Source organism: Protopterus annectens, chromosome 5.part1 (genome assembly GCF_019279795.1).
Source record: "Protopterus annectens isolate FY-2018-M chromosome 5.part1, PAN1.0, whole genome shotgun sequence".
Taxonomy (NCBI): Eukaryota; Metazoa; Chordata; order Ceratodontiformes; family Protopteridae; genus Protopterus; species Protopterus annectens.
The window spans coordinates 34,756,222-34,767,170 of NC_056736.1; positions in this window are offsets into that span (position 1 = coordinate 34,756,222).

Genomic DNA, 10,949 nt, shown 5'->3' on the forward strand with positions numbered 1-10,949 from the left:
AAACAGATTTTTGGCAAATCACAACATCTTAACTGTAAAAACAAACAGATGTGCATTATTCTATAGCTCAAGGTAATTCTATGAGAGAAGGGTAATAGTGTATTCAGATGTGGGTTCAAATCCCACAGGTAACAAATACATACTAATAAAAAATATTTAATATTAATTTCATCAAAGTTGCCATAAATGCCATGTTGTTAATTGATGTCTATTATCTTTAAAAGCATATGTGCAACACAAGCATATTGCAAGGATCGTTTGGTACAATTCTCAGTCCTATTTTGGATTTCTAAAAATTATAGCTAAAGTAAAAATAAAAAAAATATGTTTTTATTGAAGTAAATCATTGCCTGTGACATATAATGGTGAATCTGGGCATACTGAGGCAATGCAGCAATTGCCTCATGTACACAGACAACCCTCGCCTCCTACCACCCAACACTACAACCTGTGAGAGATGCACTTACATAGCCAAACTGGAAGCAAAGCTCTCTCCACCCAATATTGTGCTAGACAGTCAAGAGGAGAAGGTTAACACCCACACTACACCTCAAACAACACATAGCCCTTCTAAACCCACACCACCAACACCCACATATAGCAACACTAAATCCACATATGTGGAGGCCCTTAACTGTAACCTGCTCAAGCAACAAGGACCTCTGAAGCTGAAATGCAAACAAACACCAATCACAACCAAAGTGTCACATAGCTCACAACACCAGTGTGACACCCAGCAACAGCCCCTAAGGCAAGACAGCATATCTAACACTTTAGTCATAGGTGACTCTATAGTCAGGGAAACTGATGTCCCACTCACCAGGTTGAACAAGGAGAAAATTACAGTCAGCTGCCTGTCGGGTGCCAGGATCCACCACATAATGCATGCACTCAAGTCACTCCACAACAAGTACAAATATGACGCTGTCATTGTCCATATTTGAGTGAATGACTTGAGACGTACCTCCCTGGACTACATGAAAAGAGACATGGAAGAGCTCTCGGATCATGTGGCCCAGGCAGGTATGACCCTAGCCCTGAGTAGCATCCTGCCTTCACCCAGAATGATACCACAATATAAGGACAAAATGATTGACTTCAACAATTGGCTAAGCTTCTGGTGACATTCAAAGGGGATCCAGTATCTGTCTGCCTGGGACGACATGATCGACAAACCACGAGGCTTTGCCAGAGATGGTCTGCACCTGTCGCCCCTGTGATTCAGGTTATTGGCTAAGGCTCTTGCCACCCCTATAGTGCCTTTTTTAGGCAAAGTTCAAAGGATAAAACCACCACCATAACAGGTATAAGCATGCAAAATCTGAAGGTAATGCTACTCAGTGCTAGAAGTCTAAACCTCAAAATGCACTCTCTCGAGGCACTCCTAAAAATGGAGAACATCGATATCTGTGCAGTAACTGACACTTGGTTCAAGGCTGCAGAGAGCACCCCTGCAATACCAGACTACAACTCTTACCACACTTTTCAGCCACCAAACCAGGACTGAAACACTAAAGGTGGAGGAGTGTCCATATTCAACAAGGATATTCAAACCACCAGGCTAGTTGCCCAACACAATGCATCTGAAATTCTCCAGGTGCAACTAATACTAGGTAAGACTGCAATCCAAATTGTAGCTTGCTACAGATCCCCCACCATGCCCCAAGATCCTCATTACACCTTCTAAACATACTGGAAAATATTAAGATAGAACCAAACACCCTAATACTGGGTGATTTTAACTACCCTGCCATTAACTGGAAAACTACTCGTGTACCATCACCTTTGCCCAAAGGTTCTTGGAATTCATAAATTCCAATGCCCTGGATCATCTAATCCATAGGCCCACCAGGGGCACCAATATCCTATAACTAGTCATTACCAACATGGGAAATCGATGCTTCACACCTATGGTCACCCCCTCATTAGTCAGGTCTGACCATAAGCTAATCACCCTTAACATTCACATCCCACCCCCCAGTAAGGAAACCTCCAGAAAAAACTTCTCCGAAACCAACTTCATGCTTCTCAAGTCAGAAGTGACAAACTTCATGACACCCATGCAGACGGGGACTGAAAGTTCAACTGCTGAATCCTACACTAAGGCACTATACGAGCACATCCATTCATGCATGAATCGTGCCATCCCAAATAGAACCAAGATGCTCTCCTCCAAAAAAAGGAAGCCAATCTGGTGGTCCCCTGCCATAAACAAACTTTACAACAAAAGGAAGAAACTGTTGCAAAAAAAGAGGAATATCCCAGGATGCAAAAAAACTCCCTTCCCAGTCTCAGTAAGAAACTGAGATCCCTTATAAACCCCCCCAAAGCTAGTTACGAAAATAAAATTGCCAAAGATTCCAAAGACAACCACAAGGCATTCTATAACTATGTCAAGAATCTAAATGGCAATGCTCAGATCTGCTCATTTAATAAACGTTTTCTCTTTAAGAATTAATTAAACACCTTATTAGTTTATTGCCGCTGTTTTTAGTATAAAAGGGATTCGATTCTTGTCAAAAACCCACATCTGAGGAAGTGTATTAAACGAAAATGTACGGTTAGCGTTTATGTGCTTTTATGTGCTTTGTCTATGTGTTTCGTATACAACAGCCAATTTTTAAGCTTTGTGTATCAAATAAAAGGAATTGACGGATGATTCTACTGTTTGAAACTTTATTGTGCACCTAAGGAGTTTACTTTGTTGGAATTATTCAGGCATTTATATGTTAAAATCAAATTGCTTATAACTAACCTATAAGTAATAGAATACAGAGATAGCTCTGTCAGTCTAGCTTCATATCCCCTTGACACTGCTAATCTGCCTTGAAATGTTTTTTTTGATTTTCTTCCAGTCTCGTCAACTCGGTTGTATTATACATACATACTGAGGCACACTATTCTATGTATGATCTAACTATCACCTTGTAGAGAGGCAGAAGGACATTTTCATCCGTACTGGCAGTACAATGTAGAATATCTTTTAAAACAGAATAGCATTTCCTCATTGCTATATTCAATTGTGTGAGAAAGCCTGTCCATTATTATCAAACCTTATCTACTTTTGATCTCCCTTTAAATGACTTCACAATGACATTTTTTACTTGCTGTCCAACTACTAATCTCTCTACCCTTAAACCTTCCTAGAATCTTACCCTGCTTACAGCTTCTTGCCAGCTATAAAATTATCCAACATCCATCTGTTTGTCCAGCACTAAATACCATTTTAGAAAACTATGTTCTCAATTGGTCATTATGATCAAATGACCAAAAACTCTTCTCTATCCAGAAACCTATGAAATTTGTTGGGCATGGTCTGTACTAATATTGGTGATAACTGTCGACCACAATGTGAAGGCAACTGGCAATGAGACACCAACCCGAAAATAATTGCAGTTCAGGGCAAAAACAAAGCACGTTGCAAGTGAAGTAAAAAGAAATTGAAATTTATTTCCAACAAGTGAACAGCAGAAAGCACATCGACTGACTAAGCGCTTTCACCAGATACACTGGCTTCATCAGAGTCTGTACTAATATCATGGTCTGTACTAATATCATGTTGCTAAGGCTTAGAACTCTTTAGTTATATCTATCCTGTGAATACCTTCCCTCCGTCCACTTAGAACCATTGTGAAAGACTTCCTAGCCAAAATCTGGCTCTGTTCATTCTCAACTCCAGGATAAACTATATCCCTAAATGTGAACAAGTAGCTATTCATACCTTAAACCTCCTTACTCTCCCTTCTTCACTCACTTCTTTACTTCAATCTAGTTCTCTCCCGTGACACTCCTTATTTTGCCATAACCCTGTTTTTTCTCTCACTTTATATTCCTCTTTGTGTTATACTAACTTACCATTGATTTCTCTATAAAGTGGCAACAATTTTTGTAAATATTACACCTGAGTCATATATGTTGTATTCATTTTTAACCAATGTTTTTACATTATGACTAATTTTAAATAATTATTTAAACCGTAAATGTTTTTGTATTATTTTTGAAGACTGTAATTTTTTTTTCTCCTAGACCTCTGCTAGAAATGGGCACCCACCCAACTGAACTTTCCTAGTAATCAAATGTCAATAACTAAATAAATAATAAATATACATTGCCAACATAACTCTCTTTTTAACCAACAGCAATTTTGTCATGAACCTGTTCTACAACTGTATTGCCTATGATATCTTCATCAGATAACTAGAACCACTATCCACAAGTAATATGCATTCCAAGTATGTAACATTATACTACATCTCAACTTTAAACATCATCCTTTATTTCGTCCCCCAAATAACACTCATTTTATATTCATCACTCATTACTGCATCATTACTTCACAACTTTAAATGTCTTTCTTAATTTTCCTCCCACCAGTACGTTCTTCTTAACACTAGACATCTCAACCTTAAACATCATCCTTTATTTCCACCCACAAGTAACACTCATTTCATATTCATCACTCATTACTGCATCATTACTTCATAGCTTTAAATGTCTTCCTTAATTTTCCTCCCACCAGTACATTCTTCTTCACACTAGACAACTCACAATCCCCCTTGATTAAAAGCATGAACTCTTCTCCCATGTTGTGATTGTACCACTAACACTATTTGTTCTGCTTGCATGGTTTCACAAAAACCTGTATTTTGATAACCTTCCACATACTGCTGATGCATCATTGAACAACACAAATGTGCATGTATATTGTAACAGATACATTGGTTTCCAAGGGTCATGTGTGGGTTTAATGAGAGGGGTCGGCCTTTCCCCACTGGAGGTAATCTGCTCAGTACAGTTAGGGCACATAACACCTGATTTGTACTATGACACTGTTCTGTCACTGCTATAACAAGGCTTACAACAAAGTGTGCAACAGATACCATACTGTCATGCTGTGCAGTCAGTACTGCCATTAAATCTCCATGTCTGCACTCCTCACCTTCATGTAACAGACACAGCTGGTGTGCTACATGATCAGTGGCACAAGCACGTGTGTGCAGGTCAGAGCAATGACGTTACTGTGAACAATCATTTGCCTGTAATAGTAGATGAACACCCTCTGACATGCATCTATGCACATCAGCTACACTCCCACATGTAGTCCAATGGGCAGTAGTAATCTGATGTGGGAAAGAGTCCCCATCATTACCAAACTTTACTTGATACAATGGGTCATGTTCATCATCATGTCCATTATCAGATGTCCCGAAATCTTCAGAATGGCTGGATACACTATCCGCACTATTGGAGGCTACAGCATGAACTAGATGTCTGTTCTCATCTGGGGCAGACAATGAACCCAATGCAATGGCTTGTGTGCCACTGACCATGCTATCAGAATGAAGCACATCACGTCCCACCTCAGGATCAGTGGATGGACTACTGGAGGAGGCAAGTAGTGGACATGGTGAAAAAAGAGACAGATGTTACATGTTATATACATTCACATAAGTCAAAAGGTGCAGCACAGTACTCAGATTCAGATAACTATATAATAGTACTGCTAATGATTATCTGGACTTACCAGATCATTGTGCTTGCAGGTGGTTCAGCGACCCTATATAATAGAGGTACACCATAACAGTTACAACTCAACCACATATGACAAATAAAGTCAGTACAAGTAGTAAAACCTACATGACATGTCCTCATCTGACTCCACCAAAGGCAGTGAGGGTTGAAATTAAACTGACTGTCATGTAAAAATACACATAGACCACTCAGTAGTAAGCACAAACAAGGCATAATGTAGCATTAAACCTGAGGTATAACATACAGCAAATAAGATATATATTCACCGGATGGGCAATGGTGATGTTCTGATTGCAGATGTCCTGCGTAGGTGAACAAGAACACATTGCTCATGAAGAGCAAATATGTAATTATCAATAGTGAACATTGCCAAGCATCCAAACAGCTTTACCAGATACATCCTCCCTGGTTGTGGAGCATATCATCCAAAGCAAAGTGCATTCTGTAGTATAAAATGGCAAGCAAACAACCTTTTGGGTATAATACACAGTCATGTTAGGAGGCAGGGGCTTGCAGTAATGGATCACAGTGACAGGATATGTGTATATAGTACATCGTTAAATTGTATTTGATGATTTTATTTATTTGATTGTTTGATTGGTATCATGTGACGATTTTGTATTATATTTAAACTGTGTGATGGGAGAGTGGATTTATTTCTAAAGAAGTTCTAAGTTATATTAAAAAGAATGAAAGCGCTAAAGTTTGTTTGTGTTGGGGTCTTATTTTGGTCATTCTGGTCATTTTATTGAGTTTTTATTATTAGGATATGGAGATATTTACATGACAAGTGATGCGCATGTCATGCAAAGTTAATTGTGTAAGGAAAAATCAAACGTTAATATCATAGATTACAGGAGTGTTAAACAGTGCTGCGCAATAATAACATTATGAACAACCTTATTCGGTCTGTCTCTAGCAGATGGTTCTTGGCCCAGGTCTTCTAATGATGTATCTATAAGTTAAAATGCCACACAGACAACATGTGAGTATAATCCACAGTCATAAGAGGAGGCAGAACCAAACAGCATCTATGGATAACACTAACAGGATATGGAGACAGTAAGAATAAGCTTTACATGAATCTTACATAAATACATTATTTTCTTTGCATAGGCCAATAAATGCAGTCAAATTAAAGCAAGTCTATATCTTCATTTTATACTTCACATTTTACATGCAGTTTCAATACAAAGGAATGTTGCAGTGAAGAAAATGAGCTCAGTGAAATAACCTACAGGCCAAAGCACTGATAAAGATGAGATGTGCTAACAGAGTGTGCAGAACATTTGGTACCAAAACAGAACTCGTTTAGATGATGCAAAAATTCAGAACCTAGGTTAAAGAGGCATGTAGAACATGTTGGAGATTTGCAGGATTTTATTATAAGAGATACATTTTAGTCAAGAGTTCAGTTCGATTTGGAGAAGACTGAGTACTGCAGCGCAATTTGGATACCCATACAGACGATTAAGTATAGATATTCAGAAGGCAGGAAGAGTCCAGAAACTGCAGAAAAGAGTATCACAGAAAATTAAATAACCATGTTTGGATCTTGTTAAAATACTACAATTACCTCCACAGTATGTACTTCGTACATAATAAACCACCTTTATCGAAGCTCTTATGTGTAAAGACTTTTATTTGAAAAGGTAGAAGATGATTTGGCACATAAAGGAGAATATGAGATATGTGATGCTTGTTCAGCAGACCCCCCAGGTAACTAAAAGTTAATGACATGTATTCCAGTTCTTACAATGGTGACTGATATGACTGATGGGGGCAAATAAAGTGAGTCCGAAAGCCCTATTGCAACGCTAAAAATCTAAAGTTGTTCATCAGCAGACAGATTATGTGTACTTTACAGAGCACCAGTGTTCCTTAAGGACATTACTTCAGTAACAAATTTACAGTAAAGTATTGAAAACTTCAGAATCACCAGAATAGAAGACAGCACTGAAAGCTACTGTAACAAAAAAAGGTACTGCCAGCACAGCTAGCTAGAATTTTGCAAATAATTATGTCATTTGTGAATATCAAACTAATTTATATGATACTCTGTACATTTATTTGTGTTGAAAATGTATTTGTAAAGTGCTGTGTTTAACGTGTATCCACAGTGTGCCCTATTGGAAGAAAACAGAAATGTACATGCACTATTGTAACTGTTTAAATGTATATATTTTAGCAGTGGAAACTGGAATATGGAGGTTTAGCAAACTTTAGAAAAAATATCTGAAATTAACTTACATTATAGGCTATGCCATAAGGATGTTTCAGTGCAGCTAGCGACACAAAGTCTGTACTAGGAAGATTTCTGTATTGTCTTTAGGGTGAACTAATTGCTACTTTGGAAGCATGAAAGAATGTAACTGTTTTATGATTTCCAGAATTTGCTAATGATCTGAGCAAAAGCCCTTGTATGAGTATTTTACAGGTAAATGCTAAATACTGCCATATTCAGCAATGGGGGTTTGCATAAGAACTAGAAGTCAGATGGCCAGAAATGATGTAATTCTGCAAGCTATCCCAGCAGTAATATTTTAGATATTATTTTGAGAAGTCTCTTAATGCAACAAAACATTTTCCATTCTGTCTTGGACCTGACAGCAATAAGAACCATTCACCACATCTGTCTTGCTCTAATAGCAAGTTACTAGGTAATAGTATAATTCTCTTAGATACAGTCAGGAACATAACAAAGCTTAGTTTAGATGTTTTTCTTTATTTGTATGTGCCTGTACTCCAATGATATTTTAAATATTTCATGTGGTTTTGAACTCTGATATCACTGTGAATATATATTTAGTATCATCTTGTTTTTTTATTTAATACATATTTTAACCTTTCATTGTGGCTGATCTGTGTAGAGATATTTAAGTTTTGAGAGTACTTGCATATTTATTTGGTGGCACTGTGGGGGCCAGTCCTAACAGCTTTGCTCTTTGTCATACTACCATTTGTGTTAATATTAATATTACACAGTAAGATTGGACACCCTTTGTAACTGCTGGCAATGAAAACTACCTTATAGTCTGGGCAGAAGGGGGCACAACTACCAATGTAGAGGACATTATTCAGGTAAAAGCAGCAGTATGGGAAAATTTCACACTCTCCAAAGAAGATGACAGACCTTCAAGTTTCCAATTTGATGTCAAAAAGGCAAGGGAAGCCTTACAAGTGAGAGTTCATAGAAGGTGAAAGATGGCTGGCCATCTTCCAACACCTCTTCACCCTTCGTTGTGTGAGCATTCATTTTTTACAATGTATTTTCTAGATAAATCAACCAGTAGATGTCAGAAAACTCTAAATATTTCTGCACTAAAAGCATTCATAAATGTAAATTGTACTGCTATCTGGTTGTAAATATAAAAGTGTGTGAAATAGCCTAAAAAATGTGTTCCAGAAATGTCCATTTAAATGTTTTTAGTTCAGGAATGTTACATCTTTATAGGTGGAAAAGGGTTAAAATGCGGGAGCAAACTGTAATGAGTTAGGTAACAGAAGGCTTTGCTAAAGAAACAGGCTTTATTAGAAAGGCCCACCCAGACTTTGCTACACTTTGCTGTGAGGGAAAGGTTAGTTTGCTTTTTATTTGTTGTATTACTTTATTGTGTTTTTCTATTTTAAATACTGTGATTTGTTTTATTTACATTGTGTTTTACTTGTATTTTGCTTTTAACTGCATATTTAAAACTTGAAAAAGAGACCACAGCTCTGTCTCTTGTGAGTTAGGCAGAAATGTTTTTCCCCACTCTCACACCCAGTTACTGTAGTGTTCTTAAACATCACTGTCTTTCTAGTTGCCTTCCCCTTATGTTAATTTGACCAAATATCTCATTTCCTCTCTGTTTTTGCTGGCTTGTGTGAGTAATCAAAAAAATTATCATTTTGTGAAATCACTCCCCTTCAACTATTTACATTTATTGGTCATCCTACTGTATTCCATAGTACCAAAATACAAAAGTGACCACCCCCTTTCAATCGGGTACCTGTCAAATCTTCGAACGCTCAAAATTTCGAACATTACATGGTCGAGACCAAACGTTCGAAATTTTGAGTGCTCGAAGATAGACTTTCAATGTCACCATACAGTGCAGATAGGGAGAATTTCCCTTTTCTGCACTGAAGTGTGGTTTCGGAGTTGGTATATTTAAGTAGGAAGGGGTGTGGGGGGTGCAACGGGGGCTTGCCTACACTGTTAAAGTGTTTTTTCTGTGTTTTCTTTTTTTTTTTTTTTTTTTTTATGTTCGAACATCCAAATGTCGAACATTTGGCCTCGACCATGTAATGTTCGACATTTTGGATGTTCAAACATTTAACATAGACCCTTTCAATCTATCTTGCTGTTTTAAAAAATAGTGACTCTCCACTATAACTTAACTTTTTAGACAGGTAAATCTTAAGTTGCCTACTTTCACATCTAACTACTCTAGTGCACACTGCAGTGTTTAGGACAAACCTTTTTTTCATCTTACCTTTAAGCATCCCTGTGACTAGCACTTGCTTTAAAACCTGCTGGAAAGCACTAGGAATTCTTAAACTGATACAAGCACTCAACTGTCCTTGTTAATAAGGAGAAATTAATTGTAGGCACTAAACAACCTATAATTGCAAAGTACCTTGTTAAGGTAAGTGAAAACAACACTTGTACTTTACAAAAAAAAAAAAAAAAAAAAAAAAAAAAAGCACCAAACCAGGCATGTCCAAGGATCAGCTTCTAGTGATTTTTCCTGTGCACCTGGTAAATCTGGGCATACTGGGGCAATGCGGCAATTGCCTCATTTACACAGATGACCCTCTCCTCCTACCACTCAACACTACAACCTGTGAGAGATGCACTTACATAGCCAAACTGGAAGCAAAGCTCTCTCCATCCAAGATTGTGCTAGACAATCAAGAGGAGAAGGTTAACACCCACACTACATTTCAAGCAACACATAGCCCTTCTAAACCCACATGACTAACACCTACACATAGCAACACTAAACCCACATATGTGGAGGCCCTTAACAGTAACCTGCCCAAGCAACAAGGACCACTGAAGCTGAAACGTAAACACCAATCACAACCAAAGTGTCACATAGCTCACAACACCAGTGTGCCACCCAACAACAGCCCCTAAGGCAAGACAACGTACCCAACACTTTAGTCATAGGTGTCTCTATAGTCAGGCACACTGATGTCCCACTCACCAGGCTGAACAAGGAGAAAATTACAGTCAGCTGCCTGTCGGTTGCCAGAATCCACCACATAACGCATGCACTCAAGTCACTCCACAACAAATACAGATATGACTCTGTCATTGTCCATGTTTGAGTGAATGACTTGAGATGTACCTCCCTGGACGACTTGAAAAGAGACATGGAGAAGCTCTCGGATCATGTGTCCCAGGCAAGTATAACCCTAGCCCTGTG